General features: G+C 42.7%; 1 protein-coding gene across 2 annotated transcripts in view; it reads left to right on the top strand.

Moving 5' to 3' along the window:
* Window positions 1-1,901: 1,901 nt before the first annotated feature.
* The window catches only part of LOC140465507 (solute carrier family 15 member 2-like), a 309,483-nt gene continuing 298,210 nt past the window's right edge, over window positions 1,902-13,174 (top strand). For both annotated transcript variants that reach the window (XM_072561041.1, XM_072561040.1), the window contains exon 1: window positions 1,902-2,041. The gene's annotated coding sequence lies outside the window, so the exon portion shown is untranslated. The remainder of the gene's footprint in view (window positions 2,042-13,174) is intronic.

Below are 13,174 nucleotides of genomic sequence, written 5' to 3'. Positions count from 1 at the left end.
TTCCATTGGCAGCTCATTTCATATGCGTACCACCCTCTGCGTAAAGAAGTTGCTCCTCAAGTTCCCTTTTATTCTTTCCCCTCTAACCTTAAACTGATGCCCTCTAGCCCTTGATTCCCCAACCCTGAGAAAAAGGCTGAGTGTATTCACTCTATCCTTGCCTCTCATGATCTTATATACCTTGATAAGGTCTGCTCTCAGTCTCTTACTCTCTAAAGAAAAAAGTCCTAGCTTGTCCAACCTCTCCCTATAACCCAGACCATTGAGTCCAGGCAACATCCTTGTGAATTTCTACTGCACTCTTTCCAGTTTAATAACATCCTTCCTATCGCAAGGTGACCAAAACTGAACACCCTACTCTAAGTGCAGCCTCACCAACGTCCTGTATAACTGCGACATAACTTCCCAACTTCTATACTCAATGCCCTGACTGATGAAGGCCAGTGCGCCAAAAGCCTCCTTCACTGCCCTGTCTACCTGGGACTCCACTTTCAGAGAACTGTGAACCCGAACCCCAGATCCCTCTGTTCCACTACACTCCTTAAGGCCCTGCCATTCACCATGAAGCTCCTGTCTTGATTTGACTTTCCAAAATGCAAAACCTCACACTTCTCTATATTAAACTCCATTTCCCATTTCTCAGCCCACTTCCCCAGCTGATCAAAGGCCTGCTGCATTTTCTGATAACTTTCCTCACTCTCCACGATACCATCTATTTTAGTGTCATCAGCAAACTTACTAATCACGCCTTGTACATTCTCATCCAAATCATTGATATAGATAACAAACAGCAATGGGCCCAGCACTAACCCCTGAGGCACTCCAGTAGTCACAGGCCTCCAGTCCAACAACCATCCTTCCATTATTGCCCTCTGCTTCCTGCTATCAAGCCTGTTATGTATCCAATTTGCCAGCTCCCCCTGGATTCCATGCGATCTAACCTTCCAGAACAGCCGACCATATGGAACCTTACCAAAGGCCTTACTGAAATCAGTATAGACTATGTCTACTGCCCTGCCCTCATCAACCTTCCCAGCCACTTCATGAAAGAATTCTAACAAATGTGTGAGGCATTATCTCCCACTCACAAAGCCATGCTGACTACTCCTAATCAAACCCTGTCTTTCCAAATGAATGGATATCTTATCTTAGAGTCTTCACAAGTAACTTATGTTACGCTGACTGGTCTGTAGTTCCCAGGCTTTTCTTTGCAGCCCTTTCTGAATAATGGCACCACATTCACTACCCTCCAGTCTTCCGGGACCTCACCCGTGGCTAACGATGATGCAAAACTATCAGCCAGGGCCCCTGCAATTTCTTCTCCAGCTTTTGGACTCCTGAATGGAACTCTCAAATTTAAATTTACCATTGATATTGCTCTTTGTGCACCTTCTTCGCTCTGTTCTGCTACCATCAAGCACTTTGTATGGTATGATCTGTAAGTACTGTACCAAAACAAAACTTTTCATTGTACCTCGGTATATGAGACAATAATAAATCAAATCAAATCAAATCAAATGAAAGTCTGTAATGCATAGGTAATAGTATACTAATATCTGAACTCATACATGGAGAGTAAGGATTTGAAACTGGTGGTGTAGGGTGCCAACCCAACAGCATTTAGTTCCTATTAGGGCAGGATTGGTGAGGGTTCGGGATTGGTGAGGGTTAGGGATTGGTGAGGGTTAGGTCAGAGACAAATTAATGAAAAGGAAATGATGAAAGGTTCAGGATCCGGGACTGTTGGTATGTGTGGGGTGAGCTGGGAGACTCCAGCAGTCACAGGATACAGCGTGTGGGATGTTTTCTTTCAACATTTCCTGTGCATGATACTTGGAATTTTGTGGAGAGGAACTGGGCAGGTACGTTAACGCACACTGCTGTTCCCTGCCCACTTGCTAGTGCTAAATCTGATTGGAGCTGGGAACCCTGGCTGGCTGTAACATGACACTACAATCAAAACTCAAACTGGTTTATAGCAACACAATTCACCAGGGAGACGCGGCACAGTAAGCTCAAACTCAACAAGCACATTGTAACTGTAAGTATTTTAAGATGTTTACCAATGTTTATTTTTCTCATGTTTCCAGTTTCTGTCTGGTCAGTGTGGCTTATTGAGTGGCTGTAAACACTAAGCTATTGCCTCTCCCTTTAGAAATGGTATATCTTTGACAAAATAGTGACACTGATCTAGTATCGGTATTCTAGATTCTCACACTAGGACGCTGTTCGGACCTCCCATTAGGGTGCAGGTTTCCTGAGCACTGCCTCACTGAGATCTAGGTATCCTGGGCACAGTCTCTCACTGTGCTCTGGGTTCTTTCGAAACTGTTGCTCACTAAAGTTCAGATTCCCTTCGCACCATGCCTCATCTGGGTCTGAGTTCCCTGGGCACTGAATCTCACTGGGAACTGCTTTCACGGGCACATTCTGTCCTGTTTGAACTTCAACACACACTCGCTTCCTACTAGTTTGGAAAGACTGAGGCCAGTGGCCAGTAGTTCTTAGCTGAGACCCCACAGCTTTGTAGAGACCAGTGATGAAATACTTGGCCATCCTGTGCTTTTTCACTCAGGCCTTGACAGAACCAAATACAGTCAATGAATTATCGGAGAGAAATACTTTAGACCAGTTTTTGTGGGTCATGTTGCTGACATTCTCAGTGAGGTGACTGGTTTTGAGTAATGTATTTAATTCAGCGATGCATTTCCTGTTTTTCCACTGTGCGTGTACGACTTTGTAGCTGGTCTCCTTTTGCTCACTTCTACTCCATACCCCTTGTGATCCTTATCAAACAACAATCTAATGATTTCAGATTTGAAAGCTCCAGTTGACTGGTAGAAAGAGTTACAGATTTCCATCTTGCTCAATGTGAATAAGTACTTCTTAGTTCCTGAAGAGCCCGATACTCCTGGTGTTGTGTCATTTTAAGGTGAGACCTCCTTATTCTGGATTGTCCCCACCAGAGGAAATAGTTTTTTTGTTTCTGTGCAAACATGGTGGTCTTCCTTTGAAGCTAGAGATCAAAGGCGTATAAAAACATTAAAATAATAATAGCTTTAGAAATGGTATCTATGGAAAAACTGCCTCCCAGGTGGATAAGTTAAAAGTCACACAACACCAGGTTATAGTCCAACAGGTTTATTTGGAAGAACTAATCCTCCACATCCCAGGTGGATGTGAAAGCTCTCTGCCTGTATCCGAAAAAGAGCAGGTAGGGTTACTGCTGCTCAGTATTTATCACTCAACTATCACTTAACAACAGATAATCTGATTATTTTATTGCTTATATGGGATTGTGTTGTGAGAATTTGCTTGCTGCTTATCTTACATTGAAATAGGAACTCCACTTTGAAAAGTACTTAATTACCTGTCGAGAGCACTGGGATGTATTGAGAATTGTGAAAAAATTCATTTGTGGGATGTGGGCATTGCTAGCTAGTCAGCATTTATTACCTGTCCCTAGTTGCCCTTGAGAAGGTGATGGTAGTGAATTGTAAAAAGTGCTATATAATTGTAATGTTATACTCTAACTCGTACCTTGGATTTATAGTCCCTCGCTCAGTACAGTCTGAGAGGGTGTTTAGAAGGATGGTGGCTGATTGTAGGCTGCCCAACCCCAGTTACTAAGAATGTGTTTGTCTTTCCTTCTGTGTGATTTTCCTGCCAGGTACAATAGATTGATCGTGGTGTATTCTTGGTGCTTCCTTGCAGGAGCCCCTGAACAGTTTCTGGGAGCATGCTTGAAGAAAGTTACTAGTCATAGGGTAGGGAAGGATTGACTGTGGTGAGCTGGGATCACTTGGACAATCATTTTCAGAAGGAGGGTTTACTGAGCAGTGGGTGAGTTTACAGTCTCAGCATACAGTAGCTGAATGACGTTGAACCTGTTGGGCGACTGTGGCTGTTATCAACATTCCAGTTTATTCTACGTTTCAATTCTGTGATTTTTAATGCCTAAGATTTCATCTCATTCTCAGCACAGATCCAAATGATATTTTTTATCTGTTTTCTCCATGCCTTGTGATATCTTAACAATAGCTCTATTTGAGAATTGATACGTTATTTGACTGTGGATTGCACCATGTTGATTATTTGGGCAATCCTGCTCTGCTGATGTGCACTTCCAGGTTGGTAGCCATTGGCTGTTTGTTAGGAGTGGAACCCTTGGATAACTCCTGCTGCCTATTTCTCCCTGACTGACCTGGCCCTCCTTGAATACGAGGACCCACCTCAGCTCCGATGTGAGTGAAAGCTGAAGGCACACTGATCTGTTTGGCCTCCTGCCACATGGAGCGCTGCTCCTTCCCTGAAGGCTGGACTATAATCTGGTGTTGTGTGATTTTTACTTTGTCCACCCCAGTCCAACACCAGCTGCTCCACATCATGGCATTTACCAAGGAATAGACTCGCAGTTGAGTAAAGGAGCGTGGCCTTCCTATAAATGCAAATTGCAAGGTGCATGGAGCACTGACTGAGATCACGCTGTGAGGACAAGAGCTCTGGTTGGGGTTCCAGTTGGAACCTTACCAGACCAGTGTTGAGTTAATGGACAATTTGGACTTGTCTGATTGAGTAAAACTCACGGTGAATAATTCTACAGTATGATCGACTGGTATAAAATCTCCACTTCAGCACTACTTGCCTTTCAAGCAATGTTTACTGTACAGCTTGATTCACTAAATTGTTGGAAGTTAAAAATCACACAACACCAGGTTATAGTCCAACAGGTTTAATTGAAAGCACACTAGCTTTCGGAGCGACGCTCCTTCATCAGGTGATAGTGGAGGGCTCAATCGTAACACAGAATTTATAGCAAAAATTTGCAGTGTGATGTAACTGAAATTACACATTGAAACATTGATTGTCAGTTAAGCCTTTCATCTGTTAGAATAAAGTGATAGTTTCACTTCTTTCATGTGTAAATCACAAAACCTTTTTTTTGAAGTTGCATTCTCGGGTTAGCTGTTAACAATGGTGATAACTAGACAATATGTTGAAGGTGTTGGCCCCCTGTGTTCTCTGTCTATGCCATGATGTTTAGATTGATTCTAATCTAAAAAGTTGGGGAACACTTCAGTGGTCCAGGATATTCAGCCTCAGACCTTTGGGTGACCATCCTCCAAAGTGGACTTCAGGACAGGCAGCAGAGAAAAGTGGCCGAGCAGAGGCTGATAGCTAAGTTCGGTACCCATAGGGAGGGCCTCAACCAGGACCTTGGGTTCATGTCACATTACAGGTAATCACCATTGCACTACACACACACACAGATATTCCTACACACACACTCACATTCACACGGACACAGGTACACACAGACACCCACACAAACCCTTATAGACACACACACTCCCACATTCACACATGCACCCCCTCACAGACTCTGCACTCACTACACACACACATACACTTTCTCACACTCACAACCCCCACCCCAGACACACACACAGACAGACAAAGACCCACATGCACACATATATTTTGTGGGGTGAATTTGTACTTTCAGGTTTACATTGTACTTTGCTCAAAAACTGCATACATTCATGTAGAACTCTGAGCTCAGAATCTGCATGAATTTATGTAAAACTCCGTTATCTCACTTTTTAGATTAGAATCAATCTAAACATCAGGACATAGACAGAGAATACTGGGAGCCAACACCTTCAACATATTGTCTAGCTATCACCATTGTTAACAGCTAACCCGAGAATGCAACTTCAAAAAAAAGGTGAAAGAAGTGAAACTATCACTGTATTCTAACAGATGAAAGGCTTAACAGACAATCAATTTTTCAATGTATCATTTCAGTTATATCACACTGCAAATTTTTGCTATAAATTCTGTGTTACGATCGAGCCCTCCGCTATCACCTGATGAAGGAGCGTCGCTCCGAAAGCTAGTGTGCTTCCAATTAAACCTGTTGGACTATAACCTGGTGTTGTGTGATTTTTAACTTTCTACACCCCAGTCCAACACTGGCATCTCCAAATCATAAATTGTTGGAGATTTAGTAATGCCACTGATGAGCACAATCATTGTATGTTATCGGTTAATGCTACAGCCCGAGGCATGGCTATCTATCTATTAGCTACATAGAACAAACACAACATGACAGCTGATAGCAGCTGAACACCTTGCAATCATGGATCGAGGGTTTATGGTAATATTATTATAGCCCAGTGTTTGATAGTGCTGTGCCCAGTAAGGTTTCATTACTGGAGCTGCTGAACAAATCACATTATTGAAACTCAAAGCAGGCTCTGTGAACAAATTGATAGAAACATGAATAAATTCAGGAAAGGACATTAAATTGATCATAGAATTGAGTAAATAGTGGAGTAGGACCTGCTGCGCCTTTCCAGCAACACATTGTCAGCTCTGATCTCCAGCATCTGCAGTCCTCACTTTCTCCTAAATAGCAGAGTGGTTATTATGTTTGCTATACTCGCAAAAGATCCTCAGACTGATTCATTCTAGAAGTCTTGTCATGCAGTGGTAATGTCCTTCCATCTGGGCTCGCAGATTTCAGTTTAAACCTCACCTGCTCTCTGAAGGTGTGTCATATCATGTCTGACTAGGTTGGTTAAAAATAATCAGGAGGTAGTGAGGACTGCAGATGCAGGAGAGTCAGTGTCAGTAAAGTGTGGGGCTGGAAAAAGCACAGCAGATCAGGTAGCATTCGAGAAGGACGAGAGTCCTGACCAAGGGTCCTGCCCGAAACATCGGCTCTCCTGCTCCTCGGATGCTGCCTGACCTGCTGTGCTTTTCCAGCACCACATCAGTGGGACACACTGCGGGTGTCCCGGAGATCCCCGTATCAATCAACCCCACCAGCCCATGGCTGAACACTTCATCTCCCCCTCCCACTCTGCTGAGGACATGCCGAGGATGGGCCTCCTCCACCGCCACTCCCTCACCACCCAATGCCTGGAGGAAGAACGCCTAATCTTCTGCCTCGGGACCCTTCAACCCCAGGGCATCAATGTGGACTTCACAGTTTCCTTATTCCCTCTCCCCCCACCTTACTCCAGTTCCAGTTCAGCACAGCCCTCATGACCTGTCCCACCTGACAATCTTCCTTCCTACCTATCCGCTCCGCCCTCCTTTCCGACCTATCACCTTCACCCCCATCTCCATCCACCTATTAGGACTCTCAGCTGCCTTCCCCTCAGCCCCACACCCCCCTCTCCCATTTATCTCTCCACCCCCGAGGCCCCCAGCCTCATTCCTGATGAAGGGATTTTGCCCGAAACGTTGATTCTCCTGCTCCTCGGATGTTGCCTGACCTGCTGTGCTTTTCCAGCACCACACTGATCTAGACTCTGATCTCCAGCATCTGTAGGCCTCACTTGCACCCAGGAAATGTTGCAGCCAATTTGTACACTGCAAGCTTTCATAAACAACAATGTGATAACGACCAGATCATCTGTTTTAGTGATATTGACTGAGGGATAGCTGTTAGTGTGCATGCTGGGGAACACTGCTCTGCCTTTTAAAACAATACCATTGGATTTTCTTTACATTTAACTGGGAAGTCAGACAGAGGATAACTGTTGATGCATGGCTTGTAGCTGAAAGTTTTTCCAATTTTATAAAACCTAAATGCCAATACATCTTTTCAGTTCAAATGCGTCGATAGAGACGATGCTGTGTGACAGTGAGTTTTATGAATTGACTTGCTCAGTTGTTTGTTTTCCTTTGGTGTCACCAGTTCCAGAGCAGCTAAAGACTGCTGTGCTGTTCCTGGGTGTGTCAGCTCAAGAGCAGGTGGAGTAACTGCACAATGTCATTCGCAGTTCAACCTTTCAACTCATTTTTTATTTCCTATTTTTAGTGTGAATCATTTGGGTTGGTAAATCAGAGGTGTGTGAGCATGTGTGTGTGTGTGTGTGTGTGGTGAAAGAGTGAGATCTGGTTGAAAAGATGAAGGAATATTGGTTGGGAAAACTGTGAGATTCCTCTGAGGTTCTGGACACGCCGAATGGAATGCTGGTTTTGGAAAGTGATGGTGTGCATGGACATTAAAACTGATTCATTAAAAACATACTCGTTAAAGTTTTCCCTCTGACCAAGTTTGTGGCCAGCTGACCTGATATCTTTGTATATAACTGGATGTATATATCCAATTCATGAAGTGGCTTGGGATATTTCATTGCATTAAAGGTGCTACATAAATATAAGTTGTTGCTACTGTAGGTGAAGAGGAGTTTCTCTTTAAGCTTGGTAACATTCAAAATAGAAACGTCATCCTACCTGCATGGGTTAAATTCTGCATTACTGAGGGAAGTAAACGAGCCGCTGACCACATTCTTTCAATTCTCCTGAGGCACCAGGACAGTGTCAGAGGACTGGAGGGCTGTGAATGTTACATCCTTATCCAAAAATGGAGTAAATCCGATAGTTTCAGACTTGTAAATCTATTGTCAATTGTAGGGAAATGTTTAGAGTCGTTACACTGACAGTAATTACTGCCGATTACTGCAGATGCTGAAACCATCCCAGAGAATGCAGCAGGTCTGACAATACCTGTGGAGAGAGGAACAGTGTTATCATTTTGAGTCTAATCTTCTTCAGAACTAGTTTCTCCAGCATTCTCTGTGACTCTTCCTACACTGTGATACAATTTATTGTCACTTGAAATAGCATATGATTGAAACAACAGCCAGCATCGATTAAGGTGAAAAAGTTTCGGAAAAGGAGAAGGCCACTTATCTCTTGAGTTGTCCTGCCAATCAGTGAGATCACCAGTGTATGACTTCCCTATTCCCATCTTTTTGTCATAGCTCTTAAGTCCCTTGGTTCACATCACCTTGGTCATGAATAAATACCTTGAGGTCACAACACAGATTGCTGTGGATACAGAAGCCATCCTGTGAATTAAACTTTTTGTGCATTATGCCTACTCCTTTAATCAGCCCTCTCAGTCAATTCCATGACTGATACTTTGCCTACAAGTCCATGAGCTTCAACTTTAGCCAACTGTCTCTGAAAGGAAAATCATCAAATGTTTGCTGGAAGTCCCATATATATTAAAAAGTAAAAGAAAAAGTCAAATGATATAGCATTTATTACAACTACTGGACATCTCAAAGCACTTTGTACTCAGTGAATACGTTTTGAAGTGTTCGCTGGAATCTCAGTACACTCCAATCAGCAACTGGCTATTTGATGATGTTAATTGAAGGATCAATTCCCCAGGCAGCTGGGGATAACTGCCCTATACTTTGAAATAATGTGTTGAGGTATTTTGCAGTCATCCATAAAGCAAATGGGATCCCAGTTTAATATTTTATCTCAAAGATGGTGTCTCTGTCCCTTGGTAATCTCAATCAGTACTGCAGTGGACTATCAGTCTTGGTTCTTGTACTCAATTAATTGGCCTGATGTGCTGGCTTCCTTCTTTCACCTTTCTTAATTAGTGAAGCTATGTTTAATCATTTAACACAAATGTCAGGGCTCTTGTGGTGCAGTGGCTGTGTTCCTACCAATGTACTTGGAGGCCTGGGTAAAAGTTGCACTTGCTCCAAACATTTGTAATAAAATCCCTTGACAGATTGTTTGGAAAATATCCAATCTAATTTAGGGTGTAGGTTTCATCGCTGAGCTGTAGGTTTGATATCCAGACGTTTCATTACCTGGCTAGGTAACATCATCAGTGGTGACCTCCAAGTGAAGTGAAGCTGTTGTCTCCTGCTTTCTATTTATATATTTCTCCTGGATGGGGTTCCTGGGGTTTGTGGTGATGTCAGTTCTTGTTTGTTTTCTGAGGGGTTGATAGATGTCATCTAGATCTATGTGTTTGTTTATGGCGTTGTGGTTGGAGTGCCAGGCCTCTAGGAATGCTCTGGCATGTCTTTGCTTAGCCTGTCCCAGGATAGATGTGTTGTCCCAGTCAAAATGGTGTTTTTTTTCATCCGTGTGTAGGGCTTTGAGGGAGAGGGGGTCGTGTCTTTTTGTGGCTAGCTGATGTTCGTGTATCCTGGTGGCTAACTTTCTTCCTGTTTGTCCTACGTAGTGTTTGTGGCAATCCTTGCATGGAATTTTGTAGATGATGTTGGTTTTGTCCATGGGTTGTACTGGGTCTTTTAAGTTTGTTAGTTTTTGTTTGAGAGTGTTGGTGGGTTTGTGTGCTACTAGGATTCCGAGGGATCTCAGTAGTCTGGCTGTCATTTCTGAAACTTCTTTGATGTATGGTAAGGTGGTTAGGGTTTCTGCTGTGTTTGGTCTGCTTGTCATGGTTTGTTCCTGAGGAATCTGCGCACTGTGTTTTTTGAGTATCCGTTCTTCTTGAATACGTTGTATAGGTGGTTTTCCTCTGTTTTCCAAAGTTCGTTTGTGCTGCAGTGTGTGGTGGCTCATTGGAATAGTGTTCTGATACAGCTTTGTTTGTGTGTGTTGGGATGGTTGCTGGTGTAGTTGAGTATTTGGTCAGTGTTTGTCGGTTTTCTATATACGCAGCTTTGTAATTCTCCCTTGTCCTTTCTTTCTACTGTGACGTACAGAAATGTGAGTTTGTTGTCAGTTTCTTCTTCCTTGGTGAACTTCCAATCTAATGGAATGATTTCTGAATTGACAGAGGTTTGGCAAGTTAAAGTCATAGAGTCATAAAGATGTACAGGATGGAATCGGACCTTTCGGTCCAACCTGTCCATGCCGACCAGATATCCCAACCCAATCTAGTCCCACCTGCCAAGACCTGGCCCATATCCCTCCAAACCCTTCCTATTCATATACCCATCCAAATGCCTCTTAAATGTTGCAATTGTACCAGCCTCCACCACTTCCTCTGGCAGCTCATTCCATACACGTACTACCCTCTGTGTGAAAACGTTGCCCCTTAGGTCTCTTTTATATCTTTCCCCTCTCACCCTAAACCTATGCCCTCTCGTTCTGGACTCACCGACCCCAGGGAAAAGACTTTGCCTATTTACCCCTCATAATTTTGTAAACCTCTATAAGGTCGCCCCTCAGCCTCTGACGCTCAGGGTAAAACAGCCCCAGCCTGTTAAGCTTCTCCCTGTAGCTCAAATCCTTCAACCCTGGCAACATCCTTGTAAATCTTTTCTGAACCCTTTCAAGTTTCACAACATCTTGAAAGGGTTGTCGTTGTAGTTAAGGTGTCCACACTAATTTCCTTTAAATCCTTGGAATGGCAACCTCTTGCTCCTGGGGATTTGTAGCAATTCAGTGTCAGTATTTTATAATTTATTGTTATTGTGCTTATGTTAATGTTGACAAGTTTCCATCCCTGCAACAACATTCACTTCTTTCGGGTGTCCTCCAGTTTAGCTGAATATAGGGGCAGGAGTAGACCATCCAGCCCTTCGAGCCTGTTTCATCATTCAGTGAGATCTTTACTGATTTGTGGCCAAATTCCATGTACCTGCCTTTGGTCCATGACCCTTAACACCATGGCTCAACAAGAATAATCTATCTCAGATGTGAAACAGATAACCGATCCAGCATTCACTACCATTTGTGGAAAAGTTCCACAAGACTCCCACCCTTCGTGTGTATAGGTGCTTCTTATGATTGCTTCTCAACAGCCTGGCCCTAATTCTCAGACTATGCCCCCTAGTTCTCGAATCTCCAACTACTGGAAATAACTTATCTTTGTCCACCCTGTCTTTTCCGGCTAATAATTGAAGACTTCAATCAGATCATCCCTTAACCTCTTAAATTCTAGAGAAGGCCTGCCTCAGTTGTATAATTTCTCCTCATAACTTAACCCCTGAAGTCCAGGTATCATTTTTGTAAATCTTCATTACACTTCATCCAAGATCAACGTATCCTTCCTAAGGTGTGGCACTCAGATCTGTTCAAAGTGCTCCAAGTGAGGGTCTTACAGGGTTTTGGACAGTTCAGCAGATAGAAGGGCCAACATTCCATTAACTTTCTTGATTATTTCCTGCAGCTGTTTGTGGCTTTTGAAAGACCTATATACCTGAAGCCCCAAGTCTCTTTGGATTTCCACTGTATTTAATTTCATACCATTGAGAAAGTACTCTGATCTCTCCATTTTAAGTCCAAAATAGATAACCACTTGCTTACATTGAACTCCATCGAATACAGTTTTGCCCTTTCACTTGGTCTATCAATATCCCTTTGGAATTTTATGCTATTGATTACATTGTTTACAGATTGATGCTGTAATGGAGAGGGCTGACAAGTCTAGTACATTGATGTGTGTCTGACTTTCAAAAGACATTTAATAATAGAATTTCTACATAATTGAAGCCCATGGAGTTAAAAAGACAGTGACCATATGGATGTGCATTTGGTTGAGGAAAAGAAAGAAGAGAATAGAGGTGAACAGTTTTTTTTTCAGTTGGAAGGATGTGTACAGTATCACCGCAAAATTGATATTAGCATCACTGCTTTTTGTGACATGCAATAGCAGCCACAACATGGGTATTATAGATATAGTCTCAGAGACGTGTGAGGTGATCCATTTTGGAAAGAAAGATGAAGAGAATCAATATGAATGCAACAGTACAATTTGAAGACAGGAACAGAACGATCTGGAGGCATAGATATTCAAAACATTGAAATTGTCAGGACGGGAAAAGAGGAGGAGTCAGTCATTTGGAAAGAGAGTTTGGAATTATTTTATTTGTTCATCTGCTGGCTGGGCCAACATTTATTACCCATTTCTAATTACCCAGAAGGCAATTAAAAATCAATAACATTGCTGTGGTTCTGAGACCATAACTAGGCCAGACTGGATATGGATGGCAGATTTCTGTCCCTAGAAAACATTTGTGAATGAGGTGGGTCTTTACAACAATCAACAGTAATTATGCAGTCATTATTAGACTTGCTATTTATTCTAGAATTTAAAAAAATTGAAACATCTCTGACAGTGGGATTTGAATTCACTTCCTTGGAATATTAACCTGACATTCTAGGTTATTAATTTAGTGACATTACCACTGTGCCATCATCTCCCCAAGTGTGGGCAGAAAACAATTGATTCAGTCTTCCCAATGTTTAATTGGAGGCAATCTCTGTTCATTCAGTACTGGATGTCAGATTAGCAAACAAATATGTGAGCAACAGTGAAGGAGTTAAAGAGAACTGGTGGTGAGATTAAGCTTATATATAAAAATCAATGCTGCGCCTTCATTTGATGTTGCTCATGGGTAGTTTGTAGATGAAAAGCAGAAAAGCACTG

This window comes from Chiloscyllium punctatum, chromosome 42 (genome assembly GCF_047496795.1).
Source record: "Chiloscyllium punctatum isolate Juve2018m chromosome 42, sChiPun1.3, whole genome shotgun sequence".
NCBI classification, from domain to species: Eukaryota; Metazoa; Chordata; class Chondrichthyes; order Orectolobiformes; family Hemiscylliidae; genus Chiloscyllium; species Chiloscyllium punctatum.
Note: the sequence above shows the minus strand (reverse complement) of the source record. Positions and strands in the feature narration are given on the sequence as shown.